Genomic DNA, 17,859 nt, shown 5'->3' with positions numbered 1-17,859 from the left:
TTTAAATTTCATCCATATTTAGCTAAAAGCTGAGGGAGTGAATTCAGAAGCTGGTGATCACGAGTAGATGCCTGCTTACCTGCTAGTGTTGTGTACAAAAGTGTGTCAGGGGAGCCACGTGGCCAAAAGGCAGAAAAGTGAGTGATCTCCCATTGACCCTGAAGGAAACTGGGAAATTAAATTTCCTCTTTGGCTATCTTCCCATAAACCAGAGATCATCATGATAGGCAATGACTAACATTATCTGTCATCACTGAAAACACAAAGACTTTCCCCAGCTAACAAATCTTTAACTGAAGAGTTTATGACATATGCAGTTAACTAAGGGCAGACACATCTGAACGAGTCCCTCGAAGATACACTCAAACCAGAAACTGCTAGTTCTGGAGAAGCTGTCTGATGTTAATGACTCAGATTCTTAGAATTCTGACTCTTATCTACTCAAGAAGTGACCACTCCTGCCTGTCTCTCCCCTTCACCTTTATAATTCTCTGGTAGCACCTATGACACCCTATTTCTTATACATTATTGACTTATAAATCTGTCTCTCTCCTAGATTATAAACTGCTTGTAGGCAAAAAAATGGTTTCTTCTCCATCTTTATATTCCCAGAATGAGGCACAAAATAAGAGCTTTGTCAATGTTTGTAAAACAATTGAATGATATTAGTTCAAATAGGTGGGAAAGGTATTAACAGGAAAAGTAAAGACAGTTAACTTATTGAGGAAAACTAAGTTGCAAAAAAGAAAACTGGACTTTATGAAAAAGATTTTATTTATTTAAAAATTTTATTGACGTATAGTTGATTTACAATGTGTTAATCTCTGTGAAGCAAAATTTCTTCTACAGCAAAGTGATTCAGTTATACATATATATATTCTTTTTCATATTCTTTTCCATTATGGTTTATCACAGGATACTGAATATAGTTCCCTGTGCTATACAGTAGGATCTTGTTTATCCATCCTATATATAACAGTTTGCATCTACTAATCCCAAACTCCCAATCCATCCCTCCTTCACCCCGCCTCCCCCTTGGCAACCACAAGTCTGTTCTCTGAGTCTGTTTCTGCTTCACAGATAGGTTTGGCAGATATATTTTTAATTTTTTGAGGAAGCTCCATACTTTTAGGAAGCCCTAAAGTCAAAACTTGTAAGCAGATAAAATCGATGATTCTTCGTTCCTATCTCCTTTCAAACAACCAACTTCCTAATTAACTAATTTAAAAATCTCATTGATCTTACATAAGTTCAGAAGCACATATACCTAGCAGCATGAATTTCCCTTTATTTACCCTCTGGCAATAATGTTGCTACATTTCAAGGCACATCTCCTGAATGTGCTCTGGGACTTCCAAATTTGGAACCATTCCGGGTTGACAAGACCTATTTTGATCGCAGTTGTAAAGTCATCCTGGACTAGAAAAACGCTGTTCTGTTCTACATTCAGCATGTGGTGCTTATTTTGATTTTTACACATTTTAGGTAGAAGAGGAGTGATGTCTGGATGTGCAGGGAGGAGGGAGGAAAAACAAAGATCTTTATTTAAGATCTTCCCAAAAATATACGGGGTTTCCATTCAGTATTTTGAATTTGCTTGCCTAAACTATTTTGGCAAAATTACTCTGCATCATCCAGTCACACCATGAAGACAAACATCTCATCCAGCAGGTCCTTATTGTAAGGAAACAGCAAGAAGAGGGAAGGGTGACTCCTGAGTTCCAGTGATTGGGCAGATTCAAGCTTTGGCCGTTAAGTTAATTCCAGGATGGATTTCACAAAAGCTCAGGTGGGATCAATACCGAAATAATTGTGATAGATCAAATGTCATTGTATAGAGCAAATGCCATTAGTAGAGCTATGCTAAGGGTCCCAGGCCACTAACTCCTCCAGGACACCATCTGGAGAAGTACTGTAACTGTACACTTAGATGGCCATTTGTGGTGCATGTGTGGTGTTTCCAACAATGAGGGAGTGGTGTGTGTTAGTAATACATAGGGAACGTTGCTTATGAAATTGGCTGCATCCAATTCTATTCCATTCCACGTGATCAACACCAGTAAAGAGAAGATCTTGCTGTTGCTTCCCAATCTGAGGAGGGTCACCAGTGTGATTCCTTATTAGGAGCCATTCAATAATGGTGTTATCCCCACCAGCCTCAAAGTAGCCGTGGAGACCTTCACCCAGTGGCCATCTTTTATACAATAAAGAGAGAGCCTAGCTGGTCATGAACAATTTACTCTCCCCCCCAACACCGCCCATGCAAATGAAATTTGTGCTCAGCAAAAGATCCATTTACTTTATCTCTTATTGCATTTAATTAGCTGCTGGGAAATAAGAAAACGCATTATTTTTTAGCAAGCTAACTTATTACAGTTTTACCTCGCTTCTGTAGAATTAAACTCAAGTGTTGCAAATGCCTCAAGCCAATGTTTGCTTTTGTTAAAGCAGAAAGAAACACTAAATATGTGCTGAAGGTTGTAAAGATTCAGATAAATGAAGGAATCATTTGCTAAAAGTCTGCTCTAATGGACCGAATATTTGCATCCTTTCCCAGATCCATATGTTGAAACTTAGTTCCCAATGTGATGGTGTTTGGAGGTGGGGCTTTTGGGGGGTGATTGGGTCACGAGAGCGGAGCCCTCAGGAAAGGGATTAGTGCCCTTACAAAGAAGAGCTGAGAGAGAGCTTGCTTCTCTCTCTGCTGTCCGCCATGTGAGGACACAGCAAGAAGACAGCTGTCTGCAAACCAGGAAGCTAGCCCTCACAAGACACCACATCTGCTGGCTCCTTGATCTTGGATTTTACTGTCTCCGGAATTGTGAGAAATAAATGTTTGTTGTTGAGCCACCCAGTCTGCAGTAATTTGTTATAGCAGCCTGAATGGACTAAGACACACACATGTGTAAAGCACTGTGCTGAGCCCACAGGTTTGGAGTGAGGTCTGCAAAGACTGGAACACAGGCCTTGCTTTCCACAGCCTCCCAACTCTGGGTCAGGGGGATAGGTTCCGATGTAATAATTTGAATACAGGGCTTCCCTGGTGGTGCAGTGGTTGAGAGTCCGCCTGCCGATGCAGGGGACACGGGTTCATGCCCCAGTCTGGGAAGATCCCACATGCTGCGGAGTGGCTGGGCCCGTGAGCCATGGCCGCTGAGCCCGCGCGTCCGGAACCTGTGCTCCACAGCGGGAGAGGCCACACAGTGAGAGGCCCGCGTACCACAAAAAAATAAAAAAAATAATAATAATTTGAATACAAGTTGGCTAGTGATAATCTTGTAATCACCTATAATGGAAAAGAATCTGAAAAGGAATATTTTATACACACACACACACACACATACATACATACATACATACAACTGAATCACTTTGCTATACACCTGAAACCTTGTAAATCAGCTATACTTCAATTAGGGAATTCTCTGGTGGTCCAGTAGTTAGGACTCCATGCTTTCACTGCCATGACCCAGGTTCAATCCCTGGTCAGGGAACCTAGATCATGCAAGCTGCGGCGTGACCCAAGAAAACCCAAAAAACCAAACAACAAAACAAACAAACAAATAAACAAATGATACTTCGGGACTTCCCTTGTGGTCCAGTGGTAAAGAATCTACCTTACAATGCAGGGGACGTGGGTTCGATCCCTGGTCAGGGAACTAAGATCCCACGTGTCGCAGGCAAATATAAATAAATAAATAATAAATCTTAAAAAAAAAAAAGATACTTCATGGGCTTCCCTGGTGGCGCAGTGGTTGAGAATCTGCCTGCCAATGCAGACGACCTGGGTTCGAGCCCTGTTCTGGGAAGATCCCACATGCCACGGAGCAACTGGGCCCGTGAGCCACGACTACTGAGCCTGCGTGTCTGGAGCCTGTGCTCCGCAACAAGAGAGGCCACGACAGTGAGAGGCCCGCGCACCGCAATGAAGAGTAGCCCCCACTCGCCAAAACTAGAGAAAGCCCTCGCACAGAAACGAAGACCCAACACAGCCAAAAATATAAATAAATAAATAAATAAAATTGAACTATCAATTCCCAAAAAAAAAAAAAAGATACTTCAATTTTAAAAATTAAAAAAAATTTTTTTTCAGGAGAAGGAAGGATTTATAGCAAGTAAGGAGAACACCAAGGATCTGTCCCAAAGCAGTGTCTCCAAAGAAATCAAAATTATTTTTCAAAAATTGGCTAGTGATAAAGGCCATTGCAGGAGTGCAAGTGCATGGGGAGAAACTGACCAGGCTGTTAGGCCTGGGGAGGACTTTCAGGGTGGGGTTTGAACAAGACCTGGAAGAAGTGGTTAAACAAGCAGTGGTTACAGGGAGGGTAACCTGGGCATGAAAAATAGACACCGAGTGTAGACATTTTGGGGGGAAGTGACTGAGATAGCAGTGAGTGTGTCAGTGAATTGGGAGAAGGGCAGCAGAAAGGAAGAGGAGGCCATGTGGGGAGGTTAGGCAGCCAGGTGGCCAGGTAATGCCGTCTGCATTTTGCACACCCTGGAGAGCGGGCGTCTCCTAGAATTCTGTCCTAGGTGTCTCTCTTGCCTTACATTAGTCCTGGCCCTGATTGTACAGAACAAACAACCAGAAGAGCCCTTAGGCTCCCAGCCTGTGACCTCTCAGAGGGCAGGGATCATGTATTGATATTTTTATTTGTATATTTATCTTTATATTCCCTATGCCCTCGTGTTGGGCAGAGAGCATGGCACCAAGGAGACTCTCAATAAATGTTTATTGAATGAATAAATATTTGTTTAACGACACAGTCAGGGCAACCAAGGCAAATATTGTCAGCAAATAAATACTGGCCTCTAAATAATCAGTCTCCAAACAGAAATTCAGCAAGGTAGAAAGAGTATTTGTTACATTAATGTGTGGAGGGAAGACCTTGCCCTGGAATGAGTTCAGTATTTAAAACTTATTTTCCAATGTGTAGAATGCGTATAACTTGGTCTGATACCCTTAACACTAGTCTGATACCCTTAACACTGGAACAAATGCATGATTCACAATACAAAACTCCGAAGCAGAAAAAATGTTCTGTAAAATTTATCCCATTCAGTGTGCTTTCCTCCTACATCCATGGAGGGAATATTTTTTGAAAGAAATACAAATAGTTCTTTTAAAAAAAATACATAAGTGTCACTCTATTGTTAGATTTGGGGTTGCTATGTTACTTCATTATATTAAATGTCACTTCTGCTCATCCAAGAACAATCTTTCTTTTCCTTCTCTCTTTTTTTTTTTGAGGAATAACGTATCTGTGGCCTAAATAAACATTCATTTGGGAAAGTGAATTCTTAGCACAAAATTTGTAATAATGAATTCAGCTTTACTTTTATTCTAATAGAGTTTTAAATTCAGGAACAAATAGAAAGGAACAATTAGAACTCTCTTTTCTCTAGGGATCAAAATCAAAGGGAGAAAGACAGCTAATGTCCTTCTTCTACACCCACTTTGTACTGTAAAGTGAAGTAACACACAGTTAGTAGCTTTCTACCAGGTCCCTGGGTTTTAAATAATGGGCAACTCTGGAAGCACTGAATTTACACCCATCTAGAACTGAATTAATAGAAAAAGGTGAGTTAATGATACTCTTCATCTATGATTAAGTATATTCATTGTCTAACAGATAAATGACTTTAGTACTTGTTTTCAGAAGCACAAATTGAGAGGTGAAAATGCCCTAAGATGTACAGAGGGCTCTGCCTTCCTGCTTCTCCACCAGCCTTCTCCCTCCTTCCCCTCCTCAGCCCCACTGCTACAAAAAACAAAACAAAACACTGCAGCTTATTTTTTTAATGTGTTCTCTTGGGGGGATGTGCACAGTAATTAAGAAATATGTCTTAGACTTTTTTTATGCTTAAAAGTGCATGAAATAAAAAACACCTGTAACTATCTATTCTGATAATCCCTGTTGATTTTTTAAATTGAAAGCAATAAAGATGTTTGGTAAGAAAAATTCAAACTACACAAAAAGGTATACATTTGAACTAAAAGCTTCCTTCTTCACCCAATGACTCTCCTCCTAGGAGACTTCTGTTAATGATTTCTTGAGTGCCCTTTTAGGAAAAAAAAAATAGCTATAGCAGCACATATTTCTTTTTAAAAATTTACGTACATTGATTTATAATATATTTTCCTCTGAACCTTGATTTTTTTACTTAATAATATACCTTGAACATCTCTTTATAACAGCACATATAGATCTACTCTATTTGTTTTATAATGCTCCCTAGTATTCCATTGTATAAAGATACCCTAATTTATTTAAACTGTCCCCTGCTGATGGACATTGCAGTAATTTATTTGATGTTACAAATAATATTTCAATGAACACCTTTTAACATATATCCTGATGTCATTCTTCATATGTATTTACAAGGTAACCAGGGTTAACGTATACAGTTGCATAGATTGTACACTGCACAAACTGCCTCATCTGTGTGGGCACCAATCACTTTATAGACGTCATAACTTTATTTTAAAAGTATTTTATATATATATATTTTAAAAGTTTTTATTGGAGTAGAGTTGATTTACAATGTTGTGTCAGTTTCAGGTGGACGTCATAACTTTAAATACTTATTATGATACTTTCCTGGCAGATAGACATAAAATGTCTTGAGGAAGGGGTTCTTTTTTCTAATTTGCACAGAATCATCACTGCCCTGGGTGAACCACTATCAACAGAACTGCTGAGTCACAGGGCACATGCACATGGCCTTTTGATAGATATTGTCAAGTTTCCTCCCAAACTTAAGAGCTACAAAAAAAAAATTCCTAGTGGGTAAAATTAGGTGATTTGCTTGTTACCTACTTTCCCTTCCTTTCAGGGGACGATCTAACGTATACTCTCTTGAAGGAACAGAGACCAGTAGGAGAGAGAAGCAGCTGCTCTAGGCCCAGAGCACCTAAAGTCTGCAGACTTGATTCCTGAACAAATATATGTTGATAAAATTGACTTCTTTTTCTCTCTTCTTTTCTTTTTCTTTTTTTTTTGGCTGCACTGCATACGCGGCATGCGGAATCTCAGTGGAAGAGCTAGTTTTAACTGGACCACCAGGGAAGCCCCTTTTTGTTCTTTTCTGGAGCAATTAAATGAACAATATTGGGAAAGGTGCAGGAATGCTGTGACGGAGCTATGGTGGGAGGTCGGTATTGTGGGATAAAGATGGAATTGTTGAAATACATCTGTTGTGGGCTATATGAAAGAGTGCTCTATTACTGTAGTTTTCTCCAATCCCTCAAGGAAGAGTCAGCTGTCCCAGTCATAGCCTGGATTTCTAATCCAGTACACATTATAGGGCACTTTTGGACATGGATGTACTGTTCTGTTGGTCAAATTGTGCCCGACGTCGTTCTCATTGTCATAAAATGCCTATACACTTGTCTGTCACTGGAATTCTATTGGATTCTAGTGTAAATGCAAAATTGAAGGAAAAGTAAGTGCAATCCTGAGACCGATTCATTGCGGAGGAAGGAACGTGTGAAGCAATGTCCACAGCAAACTGAAAATGGGGACAAGGAAGGTGAGGGATGGGGGGAAGAAACCAAGGTGGGGAAAGGTCAAGGTTGAGAGAAAGGAAGACCATAGAGAGAGTAAGAATGGCCTGTAGAGGTGAGTGGCCGAACCTTCCAATGACTCTGGTTGGTCAAAGCCGGAGAGGAAGCCCAGCCCCATCAACCAGGTTTGAGACTTTGGGCAAGTCCCCTGCTCACTCTGCCTGTCCCTCAGTTTCCCTATTTGTCAAAGAGGCCTGAGAATGACCCCCTTCCTAGGATTGTGGGGTACAACGTGACAAAGAGCATGAGAATGCTTGGGGATGTTTAAAGCAGGGACAAGACGACATGTGGTCATGTCTGTGGTCTTGATCTGCCTCTCACGGTGCTGTCTATTGATCCAATTCTCTTCTAGGATGGAGCTCGCGTAGCTTTCTCCCTGGGCCCTTGCAGAAACAGGAAACTAACACGAGAATCTTCAAAGTTTGCAAAACAGCATGGCCTGTGATGAATCTCTAGCAACTATCAGGGGCAGATAGCCTAAAAAGGTGTTATTATGTATTTCCCTCTCGTGATAAAACTCTAATCTGTTTTAATGTTTCATCTTCAAGGACAAAATGCAGCTGACAGCCGGCCCCGAGCTTGTTTAAAGGACAGCGGCGTTCCTGGAGGTAGTCACTTTGCCTTTCATCAGGATGAGTTCTGAGGGAGAAGCCTCAGCGCCCAGCTCAGGTAGGACAGCACAGAACATTTTCTGGATTCAACCGATTCCACTAAACCTTGTAGTTCAACACAGTTCATTGATTGCTACAGATTTAACCAGATGGGCTGGAAAATGTTTATATACGTTTATGGTTAATTTTTGGAAGTAGGGGTGTTGGTGATGGTGTGAATTAATGTCTCAGATAGGAAAGGTGTTTAAACTTGAACTTCTTCTTCTTTTGCTTTTATTTGCATTTGTTTAATGCTGAATTTATTCTTGCACCATAAGTTTTTGCTTCTTCAGTTTCTTCTGGGATATCTTTTGTTCTGTGCAACAATCTGCCCCTTTTCAGTAAGGCTCACTGGATGGTGGCAGAGGGAGTTCACGCAGGGGTGAATCGGACCATGAACTCTGTAAGTCCAGAGGCACATCTTGGGGCTTTGTTCACCTGGATGAGCTCAATGCCCAGAGAGAATTGGCACCAGAGCGCTTAAGTTCAGCATTACACTCTGCATGTTAAAGCATTTGCAGAAAACACTCAGCACTCTTTAGGGGCCACCAATGCTGTACCAGCCCCACCGCCGTCGTGACGATGGAGGGGCGCACATTGCTTCTGCAAAGTGACATCTTTCAGAGGCTTGGCGGTGTTTTTAGATATGCACACTTTGGTGGTCTGGGCAGTGAACATGGAGATTTGAACCTCTCGATTTGCATGATTCTGTCAGCTTCCTGGGTCAAGTGAGTAGCGAAGCACTTTCAGAGATCATTGAAGCTCATATGAAACTCTTCTATTTACAGAAGAGTTTGAAATATATTCTCGCATCCCGGTACTAATAACGACTGCCAAGTAATATAGTCAGGAAAACAGAAGGCAGGACAGCTGGACGGTGGGCTGGATAAGGAAACGGCTGAGAGCGGCTTTCTGTTCATAGTTTGTAGAACTGGAGAGACTTCACAGGCTCCTGCTTCTCTGTGCCTGAGGGTATTTGAAGAAGAAGGATAAAGCCAGCGCTTCTCCCTGTGGCATCTACTATACTCAAAGATTTGAAACAAAAGACTGTTGCTTTTGTATTAAAATAAACCAGATATGTAGTAGAATGGGAAGCAAACAGGGGGCGAGGTGGCAGGTGACGTTTGAGAAGAGCTTCCCAAGGGGTGTCCGCCTGCCACGGGCAGCTCTGGGCTCCCATCAGTGCTGGGGGCTCATGGAAGAGTCTGGGGAGCACGAGGTCCCCTGGCTCATCCAGGGTCCTCCATCTGGGACCCTGTGCCCGTGCTCCTCCTGTCTCCCGGAATGCCTTTGCCTTTCTTCTCTGCCTCTCCCTGCTAAACCAGTAAGCCCAGGTGCTGATGCACCTTCTTTTACGAAGGATATCCCGAGGGACTGCTCTTCATCACCTCCTCTCTATGGCCCTTACCGAGACCATATCTCACCTGCGTTCCCAGTGGTCTCCAGAGGGCACAGTGCCACCTGATGCACGCTCTGCCTTGTTGAAAGTAGGATCCCCATAAGCCTTTGGAGAACAAGGAATGAATGAATGAGAAGTTGGCATTCCCAATTAGTGGCTCAGCAGACAGCCAATTTGATTTCTTTTTAGAAGTGAAAATCAAGACAGACTTTGGCCTGACCTGGGGGAAGTTTCTGAAAGAAGATGAGAGGGAAGAAGTTAAAAACCATTCCTTTTAACAGAGCTTACTGATGAGACTATGCACAAGGAGGGGCTTCTGAAAATCCTGACACTAGAGATCAAGCCATGTTGATTGCTGCTGTCATTTGTCTTCACTTCCCAAGTCTAAATCAAAAGTGAATTGCTGACTGATTCATTCTGCCTGTTGCCCTTTTCATCAGTAATGCAGACTCAATAATTACCCTCTTTTGATTTTTTCCATCAGACTCTGCACTTCTGACAGTAAGGAAATATTAATTGAGAGTGAAAACTGAGTTGTTAAACAATAAAATTAAATAATTATGGTATGTGAAGGACATCATCTCATCAGCCCATCAATCTGTTGCAATCGAATTATCAGAGAGACTTCCCTTCTCATTCCCAGAAAAACTGTGCTGTGTCCTAAGGCCATGTTAGGAGAACCTTTGTTCTTTTGGCATCATGTCCCGGTCTGGATGCTTCCCAAGTTTGTGCTGGGTCTGGGACTCTTTGGGGCTGTTAGCTGTGTCCTTTGTGGGAAGTGTTTAATAGAGCTGAATTTGGATCAATAAGTCTCCTGGGTACCAATTCTGGTTGTGCCCTGATTTTCTCTGTGACCTTAAGCCAACCAGGAAACTTGTCTGCCCTTTTGTTTTCCCATTTGGCAAGTGAGGAAGACATTATTTCTCTGCAAAATATCTCAACACCTGAACACAAAGAAACTTTAGACACGAGGGGTTATTAAGAGTCTATCTCTGTGACAAAGTGAGAGGGAGGCCTGGACATATAGACACTACCAAATGTAAAATAGATAGCTGGCGGGAAGCAGCCGCATAGCACAGGGAGATCAGCTCGGTGCTGTGTGACCACCTAGAGGGGTGGGATAGGGAGGGTGGGAGGGAGGGAGACGCAAGAGGGAGGAGATATGGGGATATATGTATATGTATAGCTGATTCACTTTGTTATAAAGCAGAAACTAACACACCATTGTAAAGCAATTATACTCCAATAAAGATGTTAAAACAACAAAAAAGAGTCTATCTGTTGTATTTCTGTCCATGGTGTGTGGGGGGGAGATTTCAGTCCTGAGTCACCAGTGAGACTTGGCAGAGAATCCTTATACTTGCAGCACAGATTTTATTTCTCCAGCTGCTCCTGTGGCCTGGTTTAATTTTATCTGCTTTTTGGTCATCCTAAGCACTGCACGGATTAGTTCAATGCAAGGATATGACCTCCTCGATCTATTCTCACTCTTGGCAGATAACCCAACTCTGGTCTTACTGAGAAGACGGAGGCTGATTTGGATGAATTGAACTCGCTCATCCTCATTTTCACGCTGATGGATCTCCATCTCTGCGGTTGTCTCCCAGTTTCAGATAAAAAGAGGAGGCATCTCTCTCCCTCCTCCCCAGAGCTAACCCTGTCCCCTGTCCCCTTGACCCCTCCCTTCAGCTCTTCCTATTTCGCTTTTCACTGCTTGCATTACCCAACTCTTCGGCCTCCCTTGCAACTGTTTTCAAACATGCCCAAGCTTTATTCTATTTTAAAATCACACAACAAAACCGAAATGCCTTTCTTGACCTTGCTGTCTCTTCTAGTCTATTTATTGCCTTCCTTTTGCAGCAAGATGCCTCCATTTCCTCTTTCCACATAGCCCCTGAGCTCTGCAGTCTAGCTTCTTTGTTGAAATTGCATTCTCAATAGTCACTTGGGTGCCCTTGTGCACCCAAAGAGGGCTTCGTTTTAGCCTCATTCTTATTTTCTCAGGGCATTGGTTTTCTGTCCCTCTGCTTTTTTCTTCCGACCTTCCACTCTGATGTACTTCTCTGGTTTATATTTGCCCATCTGACTCCTAGTTAGATTTCCCAAACTTGTCTAGCATTGTGGCTAAGGGTCTAGGCTCTGACATAAGCCTGCCTGTGGGCGAATTCTAACTCTGCCACTAATTAACTGTGTGACCTTGGGCAAGGTCATCTCTGTGCCTCAATTTCCCCATTATGAAAATGAGGATCATAATAAGAGTCCTAACGTAAGAATCAAACAAGATAGTCTATGCAGTATTCACCCCAATGTTTGGCACATAGAAATAGTCAATGAACATTGTTATTAGCATAACAATAAGCTCCTAGAGCTTTGAAAATATAACTTTTTCCTTTTAGGACACATTGCCCACATCACCCAACACAGAGCCAGACAAGAAATAATTATTGGTAAATAGATTCTCGCACTTGGATGGAGAGTCCAGGGAAGGATGGGGGGAAGGAAGCTCCCCAAATCTGCAAGTACCCAGGTTTTTTTGGTTTGGTTTTCCCAATAAATCATTTAAATTGTTGAGAGTTTAAATAAGTCGTTTCAGGTCCTGTGGTGTTTGTTGGGCTGGAAGGGGCATCAACGGTAAAGCTTTGGCTGGTGGTACACCAATCAGTCACAGTGAAGCTACTTGGCCTGGAGCACAGTGTCCTGTCCTGAGATTAAAAACTGCTCCAACAGGGATTAGGGAGGGAAGCGCTGCAGCGGCTGCGGAGTACGGAGGCAGCCTGGAACCGGTCCATTGAGTGATGCCGCCATCTAGTGGTCTCACGGGGAACGGTGCTGGACAGAGCCCTTTCATTCGGTGCAGGGGAAGGACCCTAGAATTGCAGTCTTTTCTTTAGAAACTGTGGGTGGGACTCGGAATGAGGGACGAATAAGGGGCAAACACAGCATAGGAAAGGAGGAAAAACACCTCAGCACAGTTTGGCGAAGTAAAGGGCCCAAGGGATGCTTATGCCCACCTAGAACAACCTTGTGGGTATCAGAGGACAGTTCCCTCCCCCACTTCAATTCCATCTAAACTTTGATTTTTTTTTTTCTTCCTCATATGAGTCTCTCTTTCCAACACTCTGCGCTGACCCGTTATCCTGAACAGACCCTGCTTCACCTTCTCATTTCCCTTCTTCTATGTTAGGAGCTCAGGGCTGGGAAAACTGACCCGACTCATCCCATCTGGCTGCTTCCCGAGGAACAGCCGCTCTCCGCGCCGCCCAGGACCTGAGCTTCGGCCAAACCGCGCTTCTTCACCACGTGACCGCCGCAGGTAAGGGCCGGCTGCTGGCTGGGGCGGCCCGGGCTGCGGCGAGAAGAGGCTAAGGTCCACTTGGGTTCCCCAGTCCCTTCTGGAATGTCACTCAGGTCGTTGTATCAGAGAGCTGACGTTCTCTTTGTAAAAATGTACTAGGCAATGTTGATGAAGCCGTTTTTTCTTTTCACAAACTATTTCAATCCATCTATGATCAATAGATGGATTATAGATTGTTATATTAAGACCACTGTATTAAGAGCTTTAGATGGGAGGGGACTGAAGGGAAGGTATGGATGCTTCAAACTGAAGTGTCTCTGCCGTGTGTCCGTACCTGGTCAGCGCGCAGGACACCGTCTAGGAGCTGGATATAGGCTTAGAACATAGTGAGGGAAAGTATAGATTTTGGAATCTGGAACTCTGCTCTGCCACTACTAGCTATTTTACTTTGGGTGAGTTGTTTGTATTACTCTAAGCCCCAGTTTCTCCTCTAAAATGGGCATAAGTAAACCTGCCTCTCAAGATGATTGTAAAGGTTAAGTGAAGTACAGAAAAGACCTCATATTTGAGATATTGGGACTGGATTTTAGAAAGCTGATGGAAGAAGTTGGTTAAAGCAGTGAATTATAAAAAATGATACGTAATCAAATATTTTACCTTAAAATATAGAATTTCCCAATCTTTAATGTAGGGCCATGGCCTTTTCTTTGAACATGGATCCTCTAGTGGGCATTTTTTGATATGTCTCTCTTGCACAAGCCACACGCATAATACTTCATCTATGAGTTCTAGTTTTGGTTTCTGTCAATGTAGTGAGACTTTAAAGGCTTCTGGGAAGATGTGTGTAAAATCACTTTCTGTAAGATCATCCCAATTCCAGTAAATCATTCCAGATTATTAAGACTGTTTCCAAACTTCTGTCCACATGAATCCTAATTGGACAGCAGTTATTTTTAGCAGCTTCCCATTGTTGAATCCTTCCAAAATATTCAATTTTGCTTTCACAGAAACAACTTCCTTTCTTTGTATACTCCTATTTCATCAGTTTCTATAATATTTAAATTTCACAATTATAGTAACAAGTACAGCTGTCATAAACTGATTCTTGGTAAGCCTATGAGGACTAGTGGAGCAGAAGTTAGCAGTGGGTACTGTCAGCCACAAGCATTGGTTGGTAGCGTTCGTGGAGGGCCTGCAGAATACAGTTAACAAGTAGAGGTCAGCTAAACAGGCTCTCCTGCAGTGTATACAGAATGCTAAGTATAGTACCTAGTATATACGTGTCCAGTAATAGTAGCTACTAATATTGTTATCATTAATACCTTCAGTGTTGGAAGGATTGTTACAAATCTAACAGTTTCTTCCCCTCATTTTACAGTTAAGATCAAAGTATTATGTAATTTTGGCCTTCATAATATAGATTTTGGCTTTAATAAGTTGAAGGATTATTGACGATAAACGTAATATTTTGAGTCAGAAGGATTTAAATTTGCAAAGGCATCTGGGAGTCAGCATAAAACACAAAACTCACCTAAGTCACCCCAAATCCATGCCTGTTCAGGAAGACCAGGTAGGACCACAACATGGCAATGAAGACAAGCTGCAGGGTCGTGGTGACGGTGAAACTGTCCCCATCGGAGACAGGGCATTAGCACAGAGGGAAGGACTTCCCAGAGGCGGAAGAATTCGTTGAAGAACGTACACAGGGCTGAATGAAACTACAAGCAGAGCCTTGCCTTAGGTGTCCAAGTGTCCTCCCGGACTCAGTCACACTAGACGAGGCACCTGGGAAACCCAGAGCAACCTGCCAGAAGGAGGACCCAACACTCCCAGCAAAGAACGACTGTTTGGGGGCGAGTGGGTTTGTAGGTGGAGTTATGAACACCTAAGAATTCTTTGAATCCATATACTCTGTTTCTTCGTAGTTTATTTACAACATTCCTCTGAGAGCTCCTGTATTGCAACAGGTTTGTTTGATTGGGTTGGGTCAAAAGGACTTAATTTGCCAGAGAGGAGGAGGGAAGCCGGCAGCAGGGCACTTGGGTGGAGGGAGGCCTTTAAGAAGCTGCAAGCTCAGGAGACACAAAGCTCAGGTAAGGGGCTCTGCAGCCCCGAATGAACTTTTCTTCTGTGTTATTCTTTTTTTTTTTTTTTTTTTTTGCAGTACATGGGCCTCTCACTGTTGCGGCCTCTCCCGTTGCGGAGCACAGGCTCCAGATGCGCAGGCTCAGCCGCCATGCCTCACGGGCCCAGCCGCTCCGCGGCATTTGGGATCTTCCCGGACCGGGGCACGAACCCGTGTCCCCTGCATCGGCAGGCGGACTCTCAACCACTGCGCCACCAGGGAAGTCCCCCCCTGTGTTTTTCTAACCACACGCTGAATCTCCCAAGCAAGGCGCTCAACCCTCATGTACTTTGCTCTGCTTGAGAGCCTTCCATGACCTTAACTTCTAGATGTGCCTTTTAAGAAGCGACAAGGCAGGATGCTTGGCTTCTGAGGCCTGGGGAAGTGGCCTTGGGTGGCCAAAGCCCTCAGCTGCTGTGCTAATGCTGCAAGAGAAGGCCCGTGTGAGGAACAGGAAACCACGTTTGCTTTCCTTCCCAATGGAGAGAAGCTTCAGGCATGATTTTCTTATGCCTCAGAACAGGGCCACCAGCTGTTTTTTAATGAGGTCTGTGCCCCCCTTGGTGAGTGACCATCAGCTTGAGGGAACTTTGCTTCTTCTAAGCTCCTCATACCCCACTGTCCGGGGCCCATCGGCTCTGATCCAGAGCGTTCAACCTGAGGAGTGGCAGGTTCCATTGATACAGAAGCTTGTGTCCAGAAATTCCCCAGAAAGAAACAGCCAAGCATGTTTTCTGCCTGTGTGATTTTTTTAAAACTTCTTGTTCTGGAGAGGAATCGCATAGTATGCTGGTTTCTTTCTGTTAATGCATTGGTTCTCAAAGTGTGGTCCCCAGACCAGGAACATCCCAGCATCACCTGGGAGCTTGTTACAAATGCAAATTATTGGGTCCTGCTTCAGATGTACAGAATCAGAAACTCTGGGGACTGGGTGTGGGAATCTGTGTTTTAACAAGTCCTCCAGGTGATTCTGATGCAGACTCGGGTGTGTGAACCACTGGCTTAATGTGAAGTGTATGGGAACACCTTTTCACTCAAAGAAAATCTTGCTAGTTAGTGGGAGTGCAATTTTCTGGGGTGGGTGGGTGGGTTGGGCTCCCTCATTTCCACGGTGAGGGGAGGTCTGCAGGCCAGAGATGGAGAAGAAATAGAGAATGCGGCTCTGGGGTAAAGAGGTGTATTCATGGTTCTCTTGAGTGTCATCTGACCAAGAGAGCATGACCTAAACCTGCTGGCGGGGGAGAGGCACAGAGATGATGGAGAAACCAAATCCCCATGTACCTCCAGGTCAAACAGAGTCAAATGTTCCAAAGCACAGCTGTTTAACAGGACTGGGCTCTATCCATAACTTGCATTAAATAAGTTCCAAACTCCAGTAAAATCAGCGTGGCCAACCTGCCCTTGTTTGCCCAGGACTTTCCTGGTCTTAGCACTGAAAGTCCCATGTCCCAGGAAAGCCTTCAGGGCCAAGCTCCAGTGTGTGTTTTTTGCACACCACCAATCAGTTCTCCAGTTCTCGGTGGATACTGACTGGGTGTCCTACATTTCAGTTCAATTCACTTCAATTCAACTCAGACACTATCCACTTGAAAATAGCGTGAGATCCCACAGGTTAAGGGCTCAGTCCCCATAATTTAGAGGCCAATCACAAGTCCACGTTGTCACCTGTGCTTGTGACCAACATGCTAAAGATTGAAGGTTCCCACAACCCTGTCCCTGGGTTCGATTAATTTGCTAGAGCAGCTCATAAAACTCAGAGGAACATTTTACTTCCTGAATCACTTGTTTATCATAGAAGGATGTAACTCAGCAACAGCCAGATGGAAGAGATGCATAGGGCAAGACATGGGGAGAGGGCAAGGAGCCTCCATGGCCTCTCCAGGTGCACAGCTCTCCCTAAATCTCCATGTGGTCACCAATCTGGAAGCTCTCTATCCTTTCGTTTTTTTTGTGGAGGCCTCATTACTTAGGCACGATTGCTTAAATCATTCACCACTGGTTACTGAACTCAATCTCTAACCCTCCTCTCCTCCCAGGAGAAGAGGGGGTGAGACTGAAATTTCCAACCATCTAATTACAGGATTGGTTCCCCTGGCAGTCAGCCCCCACCCTTAGGTGACCTAGGGTCACTTCATTAATATAATAGAAGATACCTTTAATCACTTAGGAAATTCCAAGGGTTTTGTGCCAGGAATGGGGACAAAGACCAAATATATATTTCTTATTATAAATCACAATATCACAGGGACAAAACAAAATGATTGGTCACTGGTCACCCTATTCAGTGACTGCCCACTGGAATTACCTGGTGAGTTTTAAAAATTACTGATGCTCAGGCCCACCTCCAGATATGAGGGTAGACTTGGTCTGGGGTATAGACAGGGCATTAAAATGTTTAAAAGTTCCTTAGGGGATTCTAATGCAGCTAGGGTTGAAAACCACTGTTATTTCTCCTACTAAAAAAAGAAATTTAAAAACCAAAACAAATAAAAGTCAATGGTTCTGATGAAGTTGAACCGCTACTGCACACCATATACAAAAATTGACTCAAAATGGATCAACAGCCTAAGAGATAAAACTATAAAAATCTTAGAAAACGTAAGGGTAAATCTTCATGACTGGAGTTGGCAGTGAATTCTTTTTTTTTTTTTAAAGATAGGTACTTTATTTAATTAATTAATTTATTTATTTTTGGCTGTGTTGGGTCTTCGTTTCTGTGCCAGGGCTTTCTCTAGTTGCGGCAAGTGGGGGCCGCTCTTCATCGCGGTGCGCGGGCCTCTCACTATCGCGGCCTCTCTTGTTGCGGAGCACAGGCTCCAGACG

Source organism: Delphinus delphis, chromosome 13 (genome assembly GCF_949987515.2).
Source record: "Delphinus delphis chromosome 13, mDelDel1.2, whole genome shotgun sequence".
NCBI classification, from domain to species: domain Eukaryota; kingdom Metazoa; phylum Chordata; class Mammalia; order Artiodactyla; family Delphinidae; genus Delphinus; species Delphinus delphis.
Note: the sequence above shows the minus strand (reverse complement) of the source record.